Raw genomic sequence first — 26,785 nt, forward strand, 5'->3', positions numbered from 1 at the left:
TCACTGTATGTTTAAGAAAAATCAATAGCAGGGAGACAGACCATGGTACAAAAAGAAATAATTCAGGTAATACCAAAACACATTGAAAACCTCAAAACCTCATGTGCAATTTAAATTTCCTTTGAACCAATGTGAGTAAAGCTCTTAAAACTACAGGAAATTAATCCGTGTATCAAAGATGTGTTTCAGAAATTCAAAATGTCTATTATAAACCATTATTAGACACATCATGCTCCATGTCTGTATATATCTGTTGGGCTGGTCATAATTCTAGAAAGTTCAGGCAGAAATTTAGAGATTTGGAATCCATCTTTACTTTAGAAACATGTAGAAAAGTACTTGTGAGTTTAGCTGTAATGAGCTGTTATTATGGAAATAATAATTCTACATCCTCAATATTTTTCATGCCAAGCCCCTTAAATCTTCCCACCATCTCTTGCTCAATTTACTGCTACGTCATCCTAACTGGTTTCTTTGACTCCAGTTCTAATTGCTGCCAGTCCATGATCCATACTGCATCCAAATACACCTATACGATGTGGTTCTGTCATGCTCCCATTCATAGCTTTGAAATTCCAAGGTGCTAGTCAAGGTTTTCAAGGACAGTCACACTCTGGGCCCTGTGTGCCTCCCCAGTTCATTCTGTGCTTCTGTTCATTTCATATTTTATAGCCACATTCAACTTCTAGTTGCTGAGGCTCTCTGTATTCTTCTCTCTCTCTTCTTTCTCTCAGAAGGCTCTTCCCAGTCCACCTTCCTGCCCTTGCCATTCTTCAGGTTTTCTCTTAAAAGTTTGCTCTAAAGGCCTCCCAGAACCCCTCAGACTGAACTTGAACCTCGTTGCAGTGTCCTCTGCCCCTGTGTAGGCCTGCATTACACTTATCTCTCAGTGTTGGTATCATCAATTAACTTCTTCGTACTGCAGTAGTTGAATTGTGGCCCCCAGAAGGAATGTGTGTGTCCTACAGCCTAGAATCTATGAGTGTGATCTTATTTGGAAAAATGGTCTTTGCAGATGTGATTAAGTTAAGGACCTCAAGCTATGAGGGTACATATTTTTAAGTTCTTTAACATCCATAAGAATCATCTTGCCCACACTTCAGTGATTAAACAGGTTTAGAATTCTAGGTTTATTTGATGGTATTCCTTAACTTTCCTGTGACCCTGTATTTAAACCATGAATATCGATGTCACAGTGATAACTTGTTTTTTGTTGTTGTTGCTTTGTTTTAAAGTCTCTGAATATGTTAAAGGCATTTTCTTAATCCTTGGATATATAAAACTTATCAGGATGTAACTAAGAGCAGCTTTGCTTCTTTTGAGCGTAATCTAATGTTTACTAAGATCTTTAAATCTGAAGCGCCATGCCCTTTAACAGCTTAGGAAATACTCCTTTCAATATTTTATGAGTATTGCTACCTCCCATTGTTTCTGCCTGGAATTCCTATTAGATGTTTTTGAATAACCTGCATCTAAGTCTCTTAATTTCCATCTATTATTTGATATTTCTCTTATTTTTGCTTTATTAACTATGAGAGTTCATTGACTCCCTGTACCAGATCAACAGTTTGGTCTTTGGATGTATCCATTTTATTATTCGCCATCAATTAAAACACTTGTTTAGGTCATATGTTTAACTTACACAGCTCTTTTCCTGTTTTCATTCAATCACCTAGTCAATACAGAGTTATTGAGCACTTACAATGTACCAAGCACTCTTCTGGATGTGAGGGATACAAAACAACATCTTCTCTCAAAAGAACTTACTTTCTAGTTTAAGGAAGCATAAAACAGACCAACTAAGGAATGGGCCAAACAAATGCAGGAAAAGAATCAAGACTAGGATCCTAGAGGTTGTGTTAAGAAGCAGATTCTAAAAGAAGAGGGAAATCAAACTTTACAAATGCCATGAGTTGATCAAGGAGAAATTTGGCACTGAGCAACATCAAGTTCATTGGCCAGCTTGTTCATAGCAGTTTGGATAGGAGCAGATGCTTGCTTTCACTGAGGTTGAGAACAAAAGGGAGGACAGGAATTGAAGAAAGTGAGCAAGGCCAACTATTAAATAATGATTTAATAACTGCTATAAAGGAACACAAAGAAAGAGGAGGATGTGGTGTCAAGAGAGATTTCTTTTTAAATTTTAATGGGATATTTTTGGACATCATATTTGGAAGCTGACAGAAATGACCCAGTAAAGGAAACATCACTGATCCAAGAGAGAAGGCTGTTCTAGGAGTGATGCCCTTGAACTGATGAGAGAGGAGGGGGTCCAGGGCCCAGTGGGGGGACTAGGCTTAGGTTGAAACTGAGAGTTCATACCTGTAACAAGAGGGAAGGTGAAGAAGTATGAAGTATGCTTTCTGCTGTCTCTTTGCTGGTAAATATAAATTCATTCCAAATTGAAGGGATGGGAGTGTATGTTTGGGTGGTAGATATTGCTTATGACTCACTCTTAATTGTATGAAAGTGAAAATGTTAGTCAGTCAGTCGTGTCCAACTCTTGGCAATCCCATGGACTTGCGAAGGAGGGGTCCACTAGGCTCCTCTGTCTATGGGATTCACCAGGCAAGAATACTGGAGTGGGTAGCCATTCCCTTCTTCAGGGGATCTTCCCCACGCAGGGAAGGAACCTGGGTCTCCTGCATTGCAGGCAGATTCTTTACTATCTGAGTCACCAGGGGAGCCCCCTAACTGTATGCTGCTGCTGCTGCTAAGTCGCTTCAGTCGTATCCAACTCTGTGCGACCCCAGAGACACCAGCACACCAGGCTCCCCCGTCCCTGGGATTCTCCAGGCAAGAACACTGGAGTGGGTTGCCATTTCCTTCTCCAATGCATGAAAGTGAAAAGTGAAAGTGAAGTTGCTCAGTCGTGTCCGACTCTTAGCGACCCCATAGACTACAGCCTATCAGGCTCCTCCGGCCATGGGATTTTCCAGGCAAGAGTACTGGAGTGGGGTGCCACTGCCTTCTCGGCCTTAACTGTATACATCTGTTCAATTGTTTTGGCTTCAAAATGTTGCATGAGAAAAGGAATGCAGAAGGGTGTTCTCAGAGTGGCAAAGGAATTCTGTACCACTGGGAGATAATATGTCACTGAGAACATAGGCAATCCAGTTCACTCCTTCTCACCTGGGTGTCCACTGGCCCCGACAGAGGGTTGCATAATAACTGGCCTGCAGAAGAGAGATTCCCAGGCACCTGAAAATGGCCTGACCAACAACATCAGGCAGAAATATTTGCTAATTTGCTAATAATTCTTCCAGTATTGTTTTATTGATGAAGCGGTAACAATGACTTCAATATACTGTGTCACGTATAACTCCCAAGGATTTGAAATATAGAACAGCATCATTAAACATCCCTAGACAAGGTTCTGATCCACCTTAAGAGTGTTGACTACATCCCTATGGTATTTTAAGCATGACTTTGTGGCTGCATGATACTCCCTTCCAATTAACACACATCTACTATTTCCTCCCTAGGAGAGACTGACATACTCTTTCTGCTACAAGCCCCAATATTGTGTAGGAAACCATAGAGTGATCATTTTGGTTATTCCCAACATTCTGCTTTGGTCTTTCAGCATAAACCCAGATTTAAAACAACTTGAATGTAGATTGATAAATAGTAGCCTAAAAATGTTTCTTCCCTCACTAAGCCTGCACACTCCTTGTTCTCAAATACCATCCCCACCTATTCTTCGCTGTGTGGATGCTCAGTTGTGTCCGACTCTTTGCAACCCCATGGACTGCAGCCTGCCAGGATCCCCTGTCCGTGGGATTTCCCAGGCAAGAATACTGAGAGTGGGTTGCCATTTCCTCCTTCAGGGGATCTTCCTGACCCAGGCATCGAACCTGTATCTCCTGAGTTCGCAGGCAATTTTTTTACCACTGTGCCACCTGGGAAGCCCATTCTTCCCTATCTTAAATAACTATGTGTGTGCCAATTTTTGCGATAACAATCTGCACAATAACCAGCACTCCAGATCAGCATGGCACATATACAAACTGAGTAGCAACTCAAATGCATCACTCACTTTATTAACGCTGTGACTTATCTTACATCTCCTGAGTAAATGCAGTTCTCTTAAAAATGAAAAGATTTATATTAAAGTTAGAATTTAAATTTCTTCATCATCTGGCTTCATGCAAGCAATACAACTATTGCCCATTCATTCTATATCAAAAACATACATTTTTCGTAGTGGTCAGGGTTGGAAATTTAGGATTACAATAATTATAAGGTACTGCATGGGGTAAAACAAGATTTGTTTTCATTGTAAGTTGTCCAGAACAGGCTGATGGACAATGTTGCATGCTCTTTGTTTCTAATCTAGATAGAATTATAGGCATAAAAATTTAGTGCTTTACATGATTGCCGATATGTTTAAAAGAAAAATTTTCATGAAGATGATACTGAAATGACTGGCTAGCTTCTTTTCTCTTCTGGTCTCCTTAAGGATTGTTCACAGTATGGAAGTTGTTTGAAATACTTTTCAGCTTGTTTAAAATTTATCATGCCTCAACCCAAACACTGTGGACATCTGAGAGAAAGCACTTTGTAACTTCTAAGTGGACAGAGATAATATTTATGATAAAGGTCTAGGTTGATCATAGGGAAAGTGTACAGAATAACTGAATTAAATGAAAATTCATGTCTCAGGAAAGACTGACTTTTTACTATTAAACTAGAAAGCAAGAGAAGCTGAGAAAATCTTCATTTTTGACTCCATTTTCAGCTTCTAAAAATTTATATTTTTGTCAACATATACCTGAAATAGTAGTTCAGTTCACAAAGACATTTTTTTTTTCCTGCACACAGAGTGGACAAATGTCTGAAATAGAAGGATAAAACATTTCCTTTCATCGTTCAAAAAAACCTTAATATTAGGTTTGTGTTACATTTCAGTGTTGGCCAATTCTTTCTGATTACTTTTAAATTACAGCTTTTGCAGGATAATATGCAAGTCAGCATCTTTCCCGTGGGGCAGCAACTTTGCCTTGGTAACGGGACATACCTCTGTTAACATGCTAAATTACAGCTCTTTGGCCTTGTCAAGATACACACATTATTCCAGTTAAAGTGAAATGCATGGATGTTTAAAGTCTCTTCCTGTTGGAACAGTCCATGAACCTATGAAAAGCAAATTCTCCATATCCTATCTGTTTATATGATGCTACCTACAACAGTCTAGGCAATTGAGCAACATGTTGCTTGTAGGGTAAATCAACATGTGACAGGACATTCAACATCATGTGACCATCTTACAGCAAAATGAAGACAAAATTCAAGGGATTTTAGGGATGGATTGAAAATCCAAAGTCTCAGCTACACAATGGCAAATGCATTCTGAGACAGATATTCTACATGAAGAATTCAGCTATTCCTTAATGCAGGCTCTGGTCAGCTGTGTTGACTCAAATGCTACTTCCCTGTGCCTTTGAGGAGTGAGAGTGTGAGGAAAAGGTCCACAGGTCTCAAAGATGATATTCACCATACAGGCAGAGCCTGCTTCTAGTTTCTTTTGCACTGAGGAAACAGCACCATCAGCTGACTTACTAACCTCTTGGCAAGAGCAACCACTTAGTTCTTATGTTATCTATCCTCTATTCCATGTCTCAGTCAAGATTGTACTTACTGCAGGCAGGCAAATATCACATCTCAAATTATGCTTGATTACTGCATATATTGAAAATTAGGTACATGTGTATATAATGTAGTCATTATATACTATATGTTATACATATATAGTATATTATTAAATGAACTTATTTTACTCTTAGATTTCTTGCTATAGATTTGGGATTTAAACATTCTGTAATTCTCTTAAGAAAAAGTTTAATTTATTGAGAAATTCATAAATGAACTTTGTATGCAGTGGTAAAGAATCTGCCCACCAATGTAGGAGACTCAACAGATGCGGGTTTGATCTCTGGGTTGGGAAGATCCCTGGAGAAGGAAACAGCAACCCACTCCAGTATTCTTGCCTGGAAAATTCCATGGACAGAGGAGGCTGGTGGGCTGCAGTCCATGAGGTTGCACAGAGTCAGACACAACTGAGCACGCTCACACACAGCCATAAATGATTTTAACATATCTATGAACATATAAAAGTAGGAATCACTGTCTCATCTCATTTCATCATTATTATATAACTGAACCATTCTGTTGATGCTTTAGTTATCAAGCAAATTTCCATGATTCATTTCGCTTTTCTGCTAACTAATCAAATACTAGCTGGGGAGCAAATTAACATGGCTAGCGTTTTTTTCAGAACCCATTAGTATGTTGAAACTGAGATTATTTGTTTATGTATTTATTTAAGATAAAGTGAGCCCAGAAACTACTTAGCTAAAAATCTAAGTTTAAGAACAGAAAACTGTTTTGCTGAAGCTAAAGCCTGGTACATGAAGTACCATCCATCCTATTTCGATTTTCATATCACTATGAAATATTCTTCAAAAAAGAAAAAACCTTAATATTTAAAAGTGTCTGTTTACAAAATGGCCTTTTTGAAGTATTTGCTTATTTCACTTACTTCCTTAAGTCTGTGTATTTAAAAATAAAATGGTATTTTCCAAGAACAGTTTAAAGGAAGCACAAAGAGATCCCTCTCCCTTATTCTCACAAATGGAAAGTCTCTAGTGCCTTCCAAGCTCAGCTCAGGCACACCCTGGGTGAAGCCTTCCCTGACCCGCTCATCTGCAGGGGTTCCCCATCCTGGCCAGAGGCATGTGGGATCTTAGCTCCCTGATCAGGGATCGAACCCACATCCCCTGCATTGGAAGGTGAAGCCCCAACCATTAGATCACCAGGAATATCCCGCTCCATAGATCTTAATACTGTGTACCACTGCATTAGGTTGAGCCAGGGTATTACTGTACATGTGGTTCAAAACCTAGTATTACATTAGGTTCTAACAGTAAATAGGTATTAAGGTTAAAAGTTTGTTTAACTGAATATTTTGTTATTTGTTATTTGAATTATATTGCCCCTACCACTGTGTAAGCTCCTTGAGGTAAGGATGCATATATGATGCTTATTCAGATTCTACACCATACATGGCAAAGTGCATGGGGGAATGCATATTCAAGACTGTACTCTATAACAATAATTAGATAGCAATGTATGTATGTATGTGTGGGTTGACTTACTTTCTAAATCCTCTCTCACATGTCGTCAGTCTTTTTCCATAATTATTCCCAGACAGTTCAGCTTATTCTTGGATCTGTGACTAGGGCATTTTAATAAGACAAACAGAAAATAACAACTCCTACTGTTAAGAGATGAAGTTACACCGAGTTTGCTAGGTGTCAGGCCCTGTTCTAATTACTGCATACATATGAACTTTATCTTCTTGAGAAAAAAATGAAGCATCCCATTATATAGGTGAGAAAACTGAGGTACAGAGACAGTAAATAACCTAAATGATTACAAAGCTGTGTGTGAGGGAAGCAGTTTGCTTTTAGAGTTCATTGGCTTAATTACTTTTTACAGAACCATGGTGTAGGAGCTGTGGAGATTTACCATGAGCTATGAAGTGTTCTAGAGATTTCCAACTAAAGTAGCTACTATACCCTTATTGACTATATATACCGTGACTCTAGGTTCCACAAGAATTTGACCAATTCCCAGATCTAATTCTGCAATTCTTCACTTATTTATCTGTCAAATCTTCAACTCAAATTTTGGCTAAATAATGGACTTTTCTAGTGGTTGTGATATGTAGCATTGAACCACATTTTCCATCTCATTTAATAACCTAACAACCTGTGATGTAGGGACTGTTGTCTGCATTTTTCAAGAATACATAAAGCTCACACAGATTAAAAACACCCCTCAATTTAGACAATGCTCCTCCTCATTACAGCTTAATTTCTTGGTTAAAAAATCAAGCTCAGACCAAGCTTTTCATTTTCTAGACCAAATAATGATGCTATTTCAACAAAAACAACAAAAAAACTCTGGGTTAACTTTCAATGTATATAAAAAGCAGTATATCCTTTTGAAGTTTTACTGGCTCAAAAAATAGAACCCAAAACGGAAGAGGTTCATTAATCTCTGTTTTATTCCTATGCCAATGTAGAAATAGAACTGAAAAAAGAATAAAAGTGACTCTCCTATTTGCTTGTATTTCCTTTGAACATTTTGAGGTTATCTCTAAAGTAGCACTATAATTTTCTCAACATAAAATTATTTGTAGAATAGAGATCTTGTTGGCAGCAGGGATAAGTACTTTATTTCTGAGAACATGAGCCAGAAAATGAACAGATTCCTTGGCACCACTGTGCTTAGTGCCCAGATAACAGAGGCAGGGCCCTGTTTTGAAGGTTTTGCTAGCTATCCCAACTTTTGTGGATACTGGCGTTTCTTTGAGGGAGGCAGCCAAAACCTTTGGTAGTTTTGTTGGTATTAAAAGATTAATAATTGGTTCTGGTTTATAGTAACAGAAACCCACCAGGAAGAAACTAAATCAGTTTCACTATTAAGATAGCCTCTAATGTGCAACTGGCTCTGAAATACACATTAATTATTTAAAATAACACATAAAAGTATATTATTTCTTGTTCCAATAAAAGCTGATGTTGGGTTAATGTGAACTTAATAATGATCTTGTTACTAATAATGTAAATTTGCTGTTTTGGTCAAAGTCACTGCTTGGATCAGAGGTCTATCACACATCATAACTACTTTTTTCAAAAATATCTGGAATAAGAAACATTTAAATCTAATCACTCTCATTCAGAGTATATTTTTCTGCCATAATGGCACCTGGCATCAAATCTCTCTACTCTATGTGGTTTCCACACAGAAATTGAAAATAAATTTACTATTGTCTGACACTCTCTAAACAAAAGTCTCTTCATCTCCCTTATTCATTTGTTCTTTAATTTCTTACTCTATTATTCCCATCATCTCGTTTCTACTTCCAATGTCCCCAAAATGACAAAAAATGACAAAAAACTAGAAAAGCTAGAGATATTCTAAACCAGTGGCCTCCCAACATTTTTGATTATGTACTTTTCAGTGAGCATGTGTATACTATTTACTTATACTTTTGTAGCAACATATCATATATCTTATAAAATATATACAAAATTAAAGGATAAATGAAAATAAATGTGAGTGGGGACTTCCTTGGCAGTCCAGTGGTTAAGAATCTGTGCTTCCACTGCAGGGCGTGTGGGTTTGATCCCTGGTCCAGGAAACTAAGTTCCCACATGCCGAGAGGAATGGCCAAAAAACAAACAAACAAACAAATGTGAACAGATATTCTAATATTTTCCTCTTTACAATCACCCTTGCCCATTCTTTTCTGAAGACAACTGAATAGTTTCTAAATAACATTCACCACTCCGATTGCTATATAACTATTTAGTGACAATTAACTGTTTGGTGGCAAAAGATAATAACCATCTTAAATTTGAAGGATGCGTCAGAGACCAGAATTTACATAATTATCTCTTCCCTCTCATCCCCTCATCCCTCTTTTAGCAAGGAACTATTAATAGCAGGGAGAATATAGAGGAGATTATAAAGTATGAGATAATTGGTCAGTGATTTTTGGCTATATAAGCCTCATTTCTTCTGTATCCTTATGACGTGGGTTCTTGACATCTGATATGGTCTTCTGAAAATAAATCCTTTACCCTGACATGGCTATTCATTCATTTAAGCACTTATGAACAGGATTCTAAGCACTGAGATGGATGCTACAGACACGAAACTGAATCGCTACAGACATAAAACTTCCCCCAAATGAGCCGACGTTTTCGTTAGTAATGGTGGGACCAGGTGTATTTGCAATAAACATTCTAATCGGAGTAAGTCCTCTATGGGTTAAGACAATCAAGCAACAGATCCGGCTGAGGAAACTGGGGAAAGTCCCTTCAAGGTGAAGACACTTGAGGATTTTAAAATATGAGCTTATCAGGTGTTTGCTTTCAGCCTGTTGGAGACGCAGGGCATGAACACTGCCTCTAGCTGGCAGAGTTCCTCCTGTGAAATGGCAGGAAGTATTATTTGTCTCCACCTGCTCTGTCATCACTGGAGTGAAAGTCGTGTTTCTTGTCTCCTTATTAAACTTGTACTGGTGGTGACCATAACTCCATCATGTTGAAAGAGTTCTGATTTCTGCCTGCTAAAAATGTCAAGGAACTATAGTTGCTTTCTTTTCCAACTGACTGGTGCTTCCCTTGGTACCCAGTTTAGCCCATCCTCTCTCTGTATCCCTCTCTGCCTCTCCCTCTTCCTGTTTGCCTTCTTCTCCCTGATCCTATTCGTTCCATGCCACCCTCTCTTCCTTTCTCACTACTGTTCCCTCCCTCAGTGCTGCCATTGTGTGTTAGTTGAACAAAAGCTGTATCTGGGGATACCAGTAGCATTTCAGGGACTATATGCTTCACAGTGTAATGAACTCTGCCATTCAGCTTGTGGTGGTGTACCATGGTCCCTGGAGAAGGCAGTGGCAACCCACTCCAGTACTCTTGCCTGGAAAATCCCATGGACGGAGGAGCCCGGTAGGCTACAGTCCATGGGGTTGCAAAGAGTCAGACAGGACTGAGTGACTTCACTTTCACTTTCCCTGTCACCATGGTCCACAGAACGGGACTTGGGATACTGAAGATGATCAATGTTAATTACTTATTAATTTTACCAGACAATACATCTAGTGTCATCGTTTATCACATAATTAAATGTTTTTTGCATTCTGGTTGATTTCGGGGAATTATGTTTGCTGTGAGGCAAAATATTTGAGCCCCAACTATCTGTAAATATTTTTTTGGCTTTCCAGGTGTTTTTGAGGCAAAACCCCAGTTTAAATGGCGTGTAATAATTTGATGGTTTTTGCTGGCATAACACACAAAATGAGCTACTTACAAAGCTACCAGTTTTACCTGGGACACAAATCCTGCTAAAAATATGGCTGAGAAGACCTGTGTTATCCATCTACACATAGATTTTCTACCTGGTAACAACTTTTCTCTGCCAGCCCTAGTGTTAGAGCTAGGAAAAAGGTTTAAAAACAATACAGTCTGCTCTTTAAAACCAGTGTGATCTTCATGTAAAATCATATTGTCATTAAAAATCTATCAGCAGAGCTATGTAGACTTAACCCTGTTTCCCAGTCCTTCCCTCATGGTCAAATGAAAACAAACTCTAATTCTTCCACTAGTCCTTGATTTCATTCAAAGCTGGGGCCACAGATTAGCCATCTTTAGGTTTTCATTTCATAGACAATTTTTTCTTCCTTTTTATATTCTTCCAGCTGGCCTCTTATCTCAGTCCATCCTATATTCTGCATAATTTGTTATGTTCTCTATGTCACCCATTGGCCAATGTTAGCCTTCTCATGCTACTAAGCCCTCATATAGGCATTCAGGAGACAGAAAAGATCATGAAGGTTATAGAAAGAAATAAGAAAGTCATTTCAGATATAGGTGTGCTTTTACCAAATATATATACCAAGGGAACATTTCATGCAAAGATGGGCTCAATAAAGGACAGAAATGGTAGGGACCTAACAGAAACAGAAGATATTAAGAAGAGATGGCAAGAATACACAGAAGAACTGTACAAAAAAGAGCTTCGTGACCAAGATAATCACGATGGTGTGATCACTCACCTAGAGCCAGACATCCTGGAATGTGAAGTCAAGTGGGCCTTAGAAAGCATCACTATGAACAAAGTTAGTGGAGGTGATGGAATTCAAGTGAGCTATTTCAAATCCTGAAAGATGATGCTGTGAAAGTGCTGCACTCAATATGCCAGCAAATTTGAAAGACTCAGCAGTGGCCACAGGACTGGAAAAGGTCAGTTTTCATTCCAATCCCAAAGAAAGGCAATGCCAAAGAATGCTCACACTACCGCACAATTGCACTCATCTCACACACTAGTAAAGTAATGCTCAAAATTCTCCAAGCCAGGCTTCAGCAATATGTGAACCGTGAACTTCCAGATGTTCAAGCTGGTTTTAGGAAAGGCAGAGGAACCAGGGACCAAATTGCCAACATCTGCTGGATCATCGAAAAAGCAAGAGAGTTCCAGAAAAACATCTATTTCTGCTTTATTGACTATGCCAAAGCCTTTGACTGTGTGGATCACAACAAACTGTGGAAAATTCTCAAAGAGATGGGAATACCAGACCACCCGGCCTGCCTCTTGAGAAACCTATATGCAGGTCAGAAAGCAACAGTTAGAACTAGACATGGAACAACAGACTGGTTCCAAATAGGAAAAGGAGTACATCAAGGCTGTATATTGTCACCCTGCTTATTTAACTTCTATGCAGAGTACATCATGAGAAATGCTGGGCTGGAAGAAGCACAAGCTGGAATCAAGACTGCCAGGAGAAATATCAATAACCTCAGATATGCAGATGACACCACCTTTATGGCAGAAAGTGAAGAGGAACTAAAAAGCCTCTTGATGAAAGTGAAAGAGGAGAGTAAAAAAGTTGGCTTAAAGCTCAACATTCAGAAAACTAAGATCATGGAATCTGGTCCCATCACTTCATGGGAAATAGATGGGGAAACAGTGGAAACAGTGTCAGACTTTAATTTTTTGGGCTCCAAAATCACTGCAGATGGTGACTGCAGCCATGAAATTAAAAGACACTTACTCCTTGGAAGAAAAGTTATGACCAGAGGAGGAGCTAAGATGGCAGAGGACTAGGACGGGGAGAACACTTTCTCCCCCACAAATTCATCAAAAGAACATTTAAACGCTGAGTAAATTCCACAAAACAACTTCTGAATGCCGGCAGAGGACATCAGGCACCCAGAAAAGCAACCCAAGTCTTCGAAAGGAGGTAGGAAAAAATATAAAAGACAAAAAAAGAGACAAAAGAGGGAGGGACGGAGTTCCGTCCCGGGAAGGGAGTCTTAAAAAGAGAGAAGTTTCCAAACACCAGGAAACCTTCTCACTGCCGAGTCTGTGCCGAGCCTTGGAAGTACAGAGGGCAACATAACAGGGAGGAAAAATAAATAAACAATTAAAACCTGCAGATTGCGAGCCCTACGGTAACTCCCCCAGCTAAGAAGCAGTGCAGACGCCTGCACACGCCACCAGCAAGCGGGGGCTGGGCAGGGAGGCATGGCGCGGGCTGCATCGGTTAGAATAAGGATCTGGCCTGAATACCTTGAGTGTTATCTGAGCGAAATAATTTGGGCTAGCAAACCAGACTGTGGGATATCTACCACACAAAAAGCCAGCCCTAACCTAAGACACCGCCAGGCCCCTGCACGGAACAAAGGACTGAACAGAGATAGCCGGCTGCAGACCATCCCCCTCCAGTGACAGGCAGCCAGAGCCGGAAGGGGGAAATCGCAGCCCCAGAGAGACATTATCTATAAAACTGTAAGAAGGCTTCTTTGCTAACTAAAACTTCTTGGGGGTCTGGACAGTCAACATCAGCCGGAGAAGGTGTGCCGGTTGTACACCTAGATAACTGAGTGGCGGGGAGGCGATAAGTCACAGCAATCGCGCTCGCCAAACACCTCGCCAAACTGAGCAGTCTGAGCTGCTCGGACCTGGGAAGGGCACAAAACGCAGGCCCAACCGAGTCTGCACCTCTGAGGACTACCTGAGTGCCTGAACCTGAGCGGCTTGGACCTGGGAGATGCAAGCAGCCCTGGGCCAGCCACAGAAGGTTCCCGACAGAGCAACCTAGAGCCTGAGCAGTGTGGGCAGGGGGGCTACACGCTCCGTGAGTGGGGGCAGACCCAGTGCAGCTGAGGCACTGCGAGCACACGCCAGTGCTATTTGTTTGCAGCGTCCCTCCCTCCCCACAGCTCGACTGAACAAGTGAGCCTAAAAAAAAAAAAAAAAAAAAAAAAGTGTCCACCACTGTCCCCTTTGTGTCAGGGCGGAAACAAGACACTGAAGAGACCAGCAAACAGAAGAAGCTATAACAGAGGGAACTGCCTTGGAAACTACAGGCAATAGATTAAAACCCTGTGGTTAGTACTGAATACAGAGGTAGGGGCCTATAGATCTTGAGAAATATAAGTCAGACCAAGGAACTAGCCAAAAATGAACTGACCCCACAATACCCACAACAAAACCAGAGAAAGTCTTAGATATATTTTTACTATTTTTACGATCATTCTTTCTTTCTTTTTTTAAAAAATTTTTAAAAAAAATATTAAGTCCTCTATTATTCCTTTAATTTTCACTTTTATAACCTACTATTACTTTGAAAAAAAAAAGACCCTATTTTTTTAAAGCAAACTTCATATATATATATTTTATAATTTTTGTGACCTTGTTTTTTTTTTTCTTCTTTTCTTTAACATTGTATTTTTGAAATTCCAATCTCTACTCTAGATTTTTAATTTCAGCTTTTTGGTATTTGTTATCAATTTTGTACCTTTTTTTTTTTTATAATTTTTGTGACTTTTTTTCTCTCTTTCTTTTCTCTTCTTCTTTTATATAACATTGTATATCTGAAATTCCAAACTCTACTCTAGATTTTTAATTTATGCCTTTTGGTATTTATTATCAATTTTGTACCTATATTTTCTTTATAATTTTTGCGACTTTGTTTTTGTTTGTTTTTTTTAATCTCTCTTTCTTTTTCTTCTTCTTTTTTTTTAACATTGTATTTTTGAAATTCAAAACTCTACTCTAGATTTTTAATTTTTGCTTTTATGTATTTGTTACCAATTTTGTACCTTTAAGAACCCAATCTTCAGTACCCATTTTTCACCAGGGAGCGAGATTACTGGCTTGACTGCTCTTTCACCCTTTGGACTCTCCTTTTTCTCCACCAGGTCGCCTGTGTCTCCTCCCTAACCCCTCTCTACTCTACCCAACTCTGTGAATTTCTGTGTGTTCCAGACGGTGGAGAACACTTAGGGAACTGATTACTGGCTGGATCTGTCTCCCTCCTTTTCATTCCCCCCTTTTATCCTCCTGGACACCTCTGTCTCCTTCCTCCATCTTCTCTTCTATGTATAACTCCATGAACATCTCTGAGCGGTCCAGTTGTGGAGTATACATAAGGAAGTGATTACTGGCTAGCCCACTCTCTCCTCTATTGATTCCACCTCATCTCATTCGGGTCACCTCTAACTCCCTCCTCCCTCTTCTCTTCTCCATGTAACGCTGTGAACCTCTCTGGGTGACCCTCACGGTGGAGAAACTTTTCATCTTTAATGTAGATGTTTTATCAGTGGTGCTATATATAAGGAGAAGTTTTGAAACTACTGTAAAAATAAGACCGATAACTGGAAGCAGGAGGCTTAAGTCCAAACCCTGACTCCAGGGAACTCCTGACTCCAGGGAACATTAATTGACAGGAGCTCATCAAACGCCTCCATACCTACACTGAAACCAAGCACCAACAAGGGCCAACAAGTTCCAGGGCAAGACATACCAAGCAAATTCTCCAGCAACACAGGAACACAGCCCTGAGCTCCAAGATACAGGCTGCCCAAAGTCACCCCAAAACCATAGACAAATCATAACTCATTACTGGACACTTCATTGCACTCCAGAGAGAAGAAATACAGCTCCACCCACCAGAACACCGACACAAGCTTCCCTAACCAAGAAACCTTGACAAGCCTCCTGTACAAACCCACACACAGCGAGGAAATGCCACAATAAAGAGAACTCCACAAACTGCCAGAATACAGAAAGGACACCCCGAAATCAGCAATTTAAACAAGATGAAGAGACAGAAGAATACCCAGCAGATAAAGGAACAGGATAAATTCCCACCAAACCAAACAAAAGAGGAAGAGATAGGGAATCTCACTGATAAAGAATTCTGAATAACGATAGTGAAATTGATCCGAAATCTTGAAATCAAAATGGAATCACAGATAAATAGCCTGGAGACAAGGACTGAGAAGATGCAAGAAAGGTTTAACAAGGACCTAGAAGAAATAAAAAAGAGTCAATATATAATGAATAATGCAATAAATGAAATCAAAAACACTCTGGAGGCAACAAACAGTAGAATAACAGAGGCAGAAGATAGGATTAGTGAATTAGAAGATAAAATGGTAGAAATAAATGAATCAGAGAGGAAAAAAGAAAAACGAATTAAAAGAAATGAGGACAATCTCAGAGACCTCCAGGACAACTCGAACGCTACAACATTCGAATCATAGGGGTCCCAGAAGAAGAAGACAAAAAGAAAGACCATGAGAAAATACTTGAGGAGATAATAGTTGAAAACTTCCCTAAAATGGGGAAGGAAATAATCACTCAAGTCCAAGAAACCCAGATAGTCCCAAACAGGATAAACCCAAGGCAAAACACTCCAAGACACATATTAATCAAATTAACAAAGATCAAACACAAAGAACAGATATTAAAAGCAGCAAGGGAAAAACAACAAATAACACACAAGGGAATTCCCATAAGGATAACAGCTGATCTTTCAATAGAAACTCTTCAAGCCAGGAGGGAAAGGCAAGACATACTTAAAGTGATGAAAGAAAATAACCTACAGCCCAGATTATTGTACCCAGCAAGGATCTCATTCAAATATGAAGGAGAAATCAAAAGCTTTACAGAGAAGCAAAAGCTGAGAGAATTCAGCACCACCAAACCAGCTCTCCAACAAATACTAAAGGATATTCTCTAGACAGGAAACACAAAAATGGTGTATAAATTCGAACCCAAAACAATAAAGTAAATGGCAACGGGATCATACTTATCAGTAATTACCTTAAACGTAAATGGGTTGAATGCCCCAACCAAAAGACAAAGACTGGCTAAATGGATACAAAAACAAGACCCCCACATATGCTGTCTACAAGAGACCCACCTCAAAACAGGGGACACATACAGACTGAAAGTGAAGGGCTGGAAAAAGATTTTCCATGCAAATAGGGACCAAAAGAAAGCAGGAGTAGCAATACTCATATCAGATAAAATAGACTTTAAAACAAAGGCTATGAAAAGAGACAAAGATGGTCACTACATAATGATCAAAGGATCAATCCAAGAAGAAGATATAACAATTATAAATATATATGCACCCAACACGGGAGCGCCGCAATATGTAAGAAAAATGCTAACAAGTATGAAAGTAGAAATTAACAATAACACAATAATAGTGGGAGACTTTAATACCCCACTCACACCTATGGATAGATCAACTAAACAGAAAATTAACAAGGAAACACAAACTTTAAATGATACAATAGACCAGTTAAACCTAATTGATATCTATAGGACATTTCATCCCAAAACAATGAATTTCACCTTTTTCTCAAGCGCACATGGAACCTTCTCCAGGATAGATCACATCCTGGGCCATAAATCTAGCCTTGGTAAATTCAAAAAAATTGAAATCATTCCAAGCATCTTTTCTGACCACAACGCAGTAAGATTAGATCTCAATTACAGGAGAAAAACTATTAAAAATTCCAACATATGGAGGCTGAACAACACGCTGCTGAATAACCAACAAATCACAGAAGAAATCAAAAAAGAAATCAAAATTTGCATAGAAATAAATGAAAATGAAAACACAACGACCCAAAACCTGTGGGACACTTTAAAAGCAGTCCTAAGGGGAAAGTTCATAGCAATACAGGCATACCTCAAGAAACAAGAAAAAAGTCAAATAAATAACCTAACTCTACACCTAAAGCAACTAGAAAAGGAAGAAATGAAGAACCCCAAGGTTAGTAGAAGGAAAGAAATCTTAAAAATTAGGGCAGAAATAAATGCAAAAGGAACAAAAGAAACCATAGCAAAAATCAACAAAGCCAAAAGCTGGTTCTTTGAAAGGATAAATAAAATTGACAAACCATTAGCCAGACTCATCAAGAAACAAAGGGAGAAAAGTCAAATCAATAAAATTAGAAATGAAAATGGAGAGATCACAACAGACAACACACAAATACAAAGGATCATAAGAGACTACTATCAGCAATTATATGCCAATAAAATGGACAACATGGAAGAAATGGACAAATTCTTAGAAAAGTACAACTTCGCAAAACTGGACTGGGAAGAAATAGAAAAGCTTAACAGACACATCATAAGCACGGAAATTGAAACTGTAATCAAAAATCTTCCAGCAAACAAAAGCCCAGGTCCAGACAGCTTCACAGCTGAATTCTACCAAAAATTTAGAGAAGAACTAACACCTATCCTACTCAAATTCTTCCAGAAAATTGCAGAGGAAGGTAAACTTCCAAACTCATTTTATGAGGCTACCATCACCCTAATACCAAAACCTGACAAAGATCCCACAAAAAAAGAAAACTACAGGCCAATATCACTGATGAACATAGATGCAAAAATCCTTAACAAAATTCTAGCAATCAGAATCCAACAACACATTAAAAAGATCATACACCATGACTAAGTGGGCTTTATCCCAGGGATGCAAGGATTCTTCAATATCCATGAATCAATCAATGTAATACACCACATTAACAAATTGAAAAATAAAAACCATATGATTATCTCAATAGATGCAGAGAAAGCCTTTGACAAAACTCAACATCCATTTATGATAAAAAACTCTCCAGAAAGCAGGAATAGAAGGAACATACCTCAACATAATAAAAGCTATATATGACAAACCCACAGCAAACATTATCCTCAATGGTGAAAAATTGAAAGCATTCCCTCTAAAGTCAGGAACAAGACAAGGGTGCCCACTTTCACCATTACTATTCAACATAGTTTTGGAAGTTTTGGCCACAGCAATCAGAGCAGAAAAAGAAATAAAAGGAATCCAAATTGGAAAAGAAGAAGTAAAACTCTCACTGTTTGCAGATGACATGATCCTCTACATAGAAAACCCTAAAGACTCCATCAGAAAATTACTAGAACTAATCAATGATTATAGTAAAGTTGCAGGATATAAAATCAACACACAGAAATCCCTTGCATTCCTATTCACTAATAATGAGAAAACAGAAAGAGAAATTAAGGAAACAATTCCATTCACCATTGCAACAGAAAGAATAAAATACTTAGGAATATAATATACCTAAAGAAAATAAAGACCTATATATAGAAAACTATAAAACACTGGTGAAAGAAATCAAAGAGGACACTAATAGATGGAGAAATATACCATGTTCATGGATTGGAAGAATCAATATAGTGAAAATGAGTATACTACCCAAAGCAATTTATAGATTCAATGCAATCCCTATCAAGCTACCAATGGTATTCTTCACAGAGCTAGAACAAATAATTTCACAATTTGTATGGAAATACAAAAAACCTCAAATAGCCAAAGCTATCTTGAGAAAGAAGAATGGAACTGGAGGAATCAACCTACCTGACTTCAGGCTCTACTACAAAGCCACAGTCATCAAGACAGTATGGTACTGGCACAAAGACAGAAATATAGACCAATGGAACAAAATAGAAAGCCCAGAGATAAATCCACACACATATGGACACCTTATCTTTGACAAAGGAGGCAAGAATATACAATGGATTTAAAACAATCTCTTTAACAAGTGGTGCTGGGAAAACTGGTCAACCACTTGTAAAAGAATGAAACTAGAGCACTTTCTAACACCATACACAAAAATAAACTGAAAATGGATTAAAGATCTAAACATAAGACCAGAAACTATAAAACTCCTAGAGGAGAACATAGGCAAAACACTCTCCGACATACATCACAGCAGGATCCTCCATGACCCACCTCCCAGAATATTGGAAATAAAAGCAAAAATAAACAAATGGGGCCTAATTAAACTTAAAAGCTTCTGCACAACAAAGGAAACTATAAGCAAGGTGAAAAGACAGCCTTCAGAATGGGAGAAAATAATAGCAAATGAAGCAACTGACAAACAACTAATGTCAAAAATATACAAGCAACTCCTACAGCTCAACTCCAGAAAAATAAATGACCCAATCAAAAAATGGGCCAAAGAACTAAATAGACATTTCTCCAAAGAAGACATACAGATGGCTAACAAACACATGAAAAGATGCTCAACATCACTCATTATCAGAGAAATGCAAATCAAAACCACAATGAGGTACCATTTCACGCCAGTCAGAATGGCTGCGATCCAAAAGTCTACAAGCAATAAATGCTGGAGAGGGTGTGGAGAAAAGGGAACCCTCTTACACTGTTGGTGTGAATGCAAACTAGTACAGCCACTATGGAGAACAGTGTGGAGATTCCTTAAAAAACTGGAAATAGAACTGCCATCCAACACAGCAATCCCACTGCTGGGCATACACACTGAGGAAACCAGAAGGGAAAGAGACACGTGTACCCCACTGTTCATCGCAGCACTGTTTATAATAGCCAGGACATGGAAGCAACCTAGATGTCCATCAGCAGATGAATGGATAAGAAAGCGGTGGTACATATACACAATGGAGTATTACTCAGCCATTAAAAAGAATACATTTGAATCAGTTCTAATGAGGTGGATGAAACTGGAGCCTATTATACAAAGTGAAGTAAGCCAGAAAGAAAAACACCAATACAGTATGCTATGCTATGCTATGCTAAGTCACTTCAGTCGTGTCCGACTCTGTGTGATCCCATAGACGGTAGCCACCAGGCTCCCCCATCCCTGGGATTCTCCAGGCAAGTACACTGGAGTGGGTTGCCATTTCCTTCTCCAATGCATGAAAGTGAAAAGTGAAAGTGAAGTCGCTCAGTCGTGTCCGACTCTTAGCGACCCCATGGACTGCAGCCTACCAGGCTCTTCCGTCTGTGGGATTTTCCAGGCAAGAGTACTGGAGTGGGGTGCCATTGCCTTCTCCGCCAATACAGTATACTAACGCATATATATGGAATTTAGAAAGATGGTAACAATAACCCTGTATACAAGACAGCAAAAGAGACACTGATGTATAGAACAGAATTTTGGACTCTGTGGGAGAGGGAGAGGGTGGGATGATTTGGGAGAATGGCATTGAAATACGTATAATATCATATATGAAACAAGTCGCCATTCCAGGTTTGATGCACAGTACTGGATGCTTGGGGCTGGTGCACTGGGACGACCCAGAGGGATGGTATGGGGAAGGAGGAGGGAGGAGGGTTCAGGATGGGGAACACGTGTATACCTGTGGCGGATTCATTTCGATATTTGGCAAAACCAATACAATATTGTAAAGTTTAAAAATAAAATAAAATTTTAAAAAAAGAAAAATTATGACCAACCTAGATAGCATATTCAAAAGCAGAGACATTACTTTGCCAACAAAGGTCCATCTAGGCAAGGCTATAGTTTTTCCAGTGGTCACGTATGGATGTGAGAGTTGGACTGTGAAGAAAGCTGAGCGCCGAAGAATTGATGCTTTTGAACTGTGGTGTTGGAGAAGACTCTTGAGAGTCCCTTGGACTGCAAGGAGATCCAACCAGTCCATCTTAAAGGAGATCAGTCCTGGGTGTTCATTGGAAGGACTGATGCTGAAGTTGAAACTCCAATACTTTGGCCACCTCATGCGAAGAACTGACTCATTGGAAAAGACCTTGATGCTGGGAGGGATTGGGAGCAGGAGGAGAAGGTGATGACCGAGGATGAGATGGCTGGATGGCATCACTGACTTGATGCACATGAGTTTGGGTGAACTCCAGGAGTTGGTGATGGACAGGAAGGCTTGGCGTGCTGTGGTTCATGGGGTCAGAAAGAGTTGGACATGACTGAACGACTGAACTGAACTGAAGGAGAAAATATTTTATTTTTTTCAGTCATTGCTAATTTTTTTCAGTCATTTCAGAATGTATTGGGTTTCCCCGGTGGCTTAGTGAGTAAGAACACTCCTGCAGAGTAGGAGATACAAGTTCAATCACTGAGTCAGAAAGATCCCCTGTAGAAGAAACTGGCGACCCAATCCAGTATTCTTGCCTGGGCAATCCCATGAACAGAGGAGCCTGGCAGGCTATGATCCATGGGTTTGCAAAAGAGTCAGACAAGACTTAGTGACTAAACAACAACAATGAATGTATTATATTTCTCCAAAGATAAAGTATAGTATGTACTATACTAAAGTATAGTATAGTATAGTATGTACTATACTTAAAGTATAGTATAGTATAGTATAGTATAGGATTTACCATCTGAGCTACCACTGCTTCCCTGGTGGCTCAGACGGTAAAGAGTCTGCCTGCAATGCAGGAAACCCAGGTTCAATCCCTGGGTCAGGAAGATATCTTGGAGGAGGGCATGGCAATCTACCCCAGTATTCTTGCCAGGAGAATCCCATGGACAGAAGAGCCTGGCGGGCTACATTCCACAGGGACTCAAAGAGTGAGACATGACTGAGCAACTAACACTACACTACTATGTACAGTATACTGTTTTGGCTTTGGGCAATTTGGGCAATTCCTCAACATATTCATGTTATCAGGTATCCTTCAATATACATTTTTTCTTCTTCTTTGGTAACAGAATTTTTAGCAGACACCAGATTGCCCAGGATACAAACTCTATTTCTCAGTGCTTATTGCTAGATGTGGCCATACAGCTAAGTTCTAGAATATGAAATATTTGAAACAAAGAAATGTGCTCTTTCTGGGTCCTGCCTTTACCCAGGAGTGTGGTCATCCCAGTACACTTCCCTCTTCTTACTAATCGGGATATGGATAAATGCTCAAGGTGGTAGACCAGATGGATAAGAGGGTCTAAGGTTTAGAAAACATACCATTCCAGAATTACTTTTACCCAATTATTATGTCGGAGAAGGTGATGTCACTCCACTCCAGTACTCTTGCCTAGAAAATCTCATGGATGGAGGAGCCTGGTAGGCTGCAGTCCATGAGGTTGTTAAGAGTTGGACACGACTGAGCGACTTCACTTTCACTTTTCACTTTCATGCACTGGAGAAGGAAATGGCAACCCACTCCAGTGTTCTTGCCTGGAGAGTCCCAGGGACGGGGGAGCCTGTTGGGCTGCCGTCTATGGGGTCACACAGAGTCGGACACGACTGAAGTGACTTACCTTACCTTACCGTAATTATTATGTATGTGTGAGAGAAAGATGTTGGTCAAGCCATGTTTATACTGATTTTCTGTGAAAGTAGTCAGATCGATAACATAAAGGATACTTTTGTTGCCTGTTGGAATGTGAGGTTTTTGTTCAAATGGAAAAATTGGATGTCAAAGCTCAAATCATTTTTATATTATCTTTTGTAGTTTACTCTGCTTGGTAACATGGACTATGTCTTATGCAAGCCAATAAAAATATTTTATATATTTATACAACTATTATGGCTATTCAAAAATTGGGGAACTATTTAAATAGTCTCTAGAGAAGACTAATTTCAGACTCTCTTTAATTAGTAAACCACCATCAAGAACAAATATACTGGCTCTTAAAAAAAAAGTCTAACCTCAAGTCTTTCCCTACATGTTTTCCATCTTCACATCCCATCTGGTTTGAAGAGACCACTTCTTAGACTGTCTTCCTCCCCCACATTTCTTTGGAACTTGTCTCTGAGAATTGCTCTTAACCAGCTGCCTTACCCCAAAGACCCACCCACAGCCTATAAGCGCTGGTCACATGCCACATGACCTTCTTGGCTCATGCACTGATGTCTGCTCATGATCTATTTGGTTTTCCTTTGATTTCAGTGGCTTTGATTTAATGATATATTTCACCATATTGAAGGGAATTATTAGCTTAAAAGGTCAATATTTATCTATATTTATTACAAATGTAGTCACTCCAATTGAGACTTCTAATAAGTATGTCTGGCTATCTTTGATGGCCAGAAATATCACTGGAAAACAAGAAAAAATACATCATGCTGAACAACAAATGCCTGCCAATATTTATAGGTTTGAAGGAATTTATGTCTAAATTACAATGATAACTCTAGAGTAGTATTTCAGTGCATTCTGAGAACGACTCTTAGAAGCTCTGTTTTTGTTTTTGTTTTCTTTCCAAGTCTTAAAACCTGATCTCCCTCCTGCAAAAAATTCATGTTCATAAACTCAATGACAGATTTGGTTCACTCATATGCCCATCAGATAATGAGCTGATTAAAGTTCTCTAACTAAAGTTTTATTAGCTTATTCTGCTTTACCTTTCTAAGCTCTAATCTCAAAGCTGTCACCATGCTTGAGAAATAGTTTAAAATATACAGACAACTTAGCAAACTGCTTTCACAATCAGGCCCCTAAGACCTTAGACATGAAAATATGGTCCATGTGTCTCTCCGGAGGCTTATCTGGAGATAAGTTTTAAACTAGCTACACTAGAATTGTGTAGTTGATTGAAACTTTTGTTGATATTCTGAAAAAGTCTGTATTTGCTTCCATGTCATAAAAGTAATAATAGTCATAATAACTGTATAAATAAAGGGTCATCTTATGCCATGTAGAAAATGCTTCTAATAGTTAACTGAACCCACATCTCCTGAGTCTCTTGTATTGGCAGGTGGATTGTTTACTACTGAGCTACCTAGGAAGACAGTCTAATATTAGGATCTAATATTATTTTGTTTTTGTATCTGCTCATTGTATGCATTTTGCTCAGAATAGTACTACCTTTGAGTTCCCCTGGAGGCTCAGCTGATAAAGAATCCACCTGCCACGCAAGAGACCTGGGTTTGATCCCTGGATTGGGAAGATCCCCTGAAGAAGGGAACAGCTACCCACTCCAGTATTCTGGTCTGGAGAATTCCATGGACCGTATAGTCCATGGAGTCTCAAAGAGTCAGACACAACACCTTTTATAAAAAATATATAGGCCAAAAATGGAAATGCCCTGCCTCTAACCTTTTACTTCTGTTATCTCAAAGTAAATGTTGTCAACAATTTTGTGCCTATTTATCTAGAATTTTGCATATTCTTATTTAGGTAGGCATTTAGAGAGGGTCATAACCCATCTATATTTCTATCTATGTCTGTATCCACATATTTCATCTTATCAGACTGAGACATGCTACAAATATTGGCCTGCCACTGTCTTTTTCTACACACTCTATATCATGAGTACCGTTCAGTTAGAGAACATGATCTCAATCCATCTTTTTCATGGCTGCATACCATTCCAAACTACAGATTAAACAATCATTATACACTAAACAATGATTCAGATCAGATCAGTCGTTCAGTCATGTCCAATTCTTTGCGACCCCATGAATCGCAGCACGCCAGGCCTCCCTGTCCATCACCAACTCTCGGAGTTCACTCAGACTCACATTCATAGAATTAGTGATGCCATCCAGCCATCTCATCCTCTGTCGTCCCCTTCTCCTTCTGCCCCCAATCCCTCCCAGCATCAGAATCTTTTCCAATGAGTCAACTCTTCGCATGAGGTGGCCAAAGTACTGGAGTTTCAGCCTTGGCATCATTCCTTCCAAAGAAATCCCAGGGCTGATCTCCTTCAGAATGGACTGGTTGGATCTCCTTGCAGTCCAAGGGACTCTCAAGAGTCTTCTCCAACACCACAGTTCAAAAGCATTAATTCTTCAGCACTCAGCCTTTTTCACAGTCCAACTCTCACATCCATACATGACCACAGGAAAAACCATAGCCTTGACTAGATGAACCTTTGTTGGCAAAGTAATGTCTCTGCTTTTGAATTTGATTATACATCCTTGATTGATGGAAATTTATGTTATGTCCTTTTTGTCAGTAACATACAATACAATGATGGACATATCTGTACATATATATTTATGCATTTGTTTTATTATTTCTCTTGGTAAAGTTCTAAAATGGCTAGTGGGCAACTTGAAGCTATTATAACATGCATTCAAAATCAAATCGAACAAAACTTCCTACACACTGATTCTAGAGGTATCTTCTCTTGTAACCATACTTTTCCAGAGTAATTTCCAAACCTCAAATTTTTAATTTAATCTGTTTATTACAGAGCACCCCAAATGAGTTGTAGAGTCAAAACAAACACTCCTCCAGACAATGTCATAATACTTTAGAATGATGAAATGCTTAAAATAGCACATTTAAGTTAGAACTTGTAAATGAGATATAATTATGGCTCTCGTAATGCAACCATGCTATAGTGACACATCCAAGAGCAAATTCCTTCTTGCATTCTTAGAATTGATATAAGTGTCCAAGTGGTGAGCATATGTTTCTGGAATGTTTAATGTTCCTGTCGGCAGTTGGGCAGGGTCTGTCATATTTTAGGGGAACTATGTCATAGGTCAGTTAATACTTTCTTATGTCATTATTGCATTCCCTCCAACAGATTTGATTGACTATATGGACATTTCTGAAAAAGCAACCTGAGCATTCCAATCATAACAACTTTATGCAGCATTAACATTCTAATACAATTTATGCAAGAAAGGAAGAGTTCGCCAGAAGCACAGAATGCTCTGTGGGCATGTATTAACAGTTTGTGCACATTGATCTTTGCTGTAAAGTTTTTACTTCACTTAAACTTACGACACGTTACTGATCTAGTTTGTTAGCAAAACGACGTTTATGGTTTATGGAAACCAGATTTCTTCACCAAAAGGGAGCTGGAGTTTTTGCTTCTCATTCTTGATAGCTCCAGTTGTGCAGAACTGAGAAGTTTAGTTTTGTCTTAGGAGAGTTGGAATTATGGACTCATATTGTATCAAGAAGGGCAAGGTTGCTGCCCTGAAATGTCCAATCTGCAGGGTTTTTTTAAATGTCAATGGCATGTTAGATTTACAGAAGAAATGGTACTCATATTTACATCAGGACTTTAGAGTACTACATTGTGGGAAGAATGCTGGGGAAATCCTGAAGGTATGACAAACTTTAGTCAAGAGTTCTCTAACCAAACCATGATTCATGCAGTTTGTCTCCAATCCTTGTGTCTCTCACTTGCACACTTCTCAAGGGATCAGGGTATCTACAGGATTAGTCAAA

At 39.1% G+C, this 26,785-nt stretch overlaps 1 protein-coding gene across 4 annotated transcripts in view; it reads right to left on the minus strand.

The window, feature by feature from the left end:
- DLC1 (DLC1 Rho GTPase activating protein) overlaps positions 1–26,785 on the minus strand; it is a 443,006-nt gene that overhangs the window by 399,870 nt on the left and 16,351 nt on the right. The window lies entirely within an intron of this gene.

This window comes from Bos mutus, chromosome 27 (assembly GCF_027580195.1).
Source record: "Bos mutus isolate GX-2022 chromosome 27, NWIPB_WYAK_1.1, whole genome shotgun sequence".
NCBI classification, from domain to species: domain Eukaryota; kingdom Metazoa; phylum Chordata; class Mammalia; order Artiodactyla; family Bovidae; genus Bos; species Bos mutus.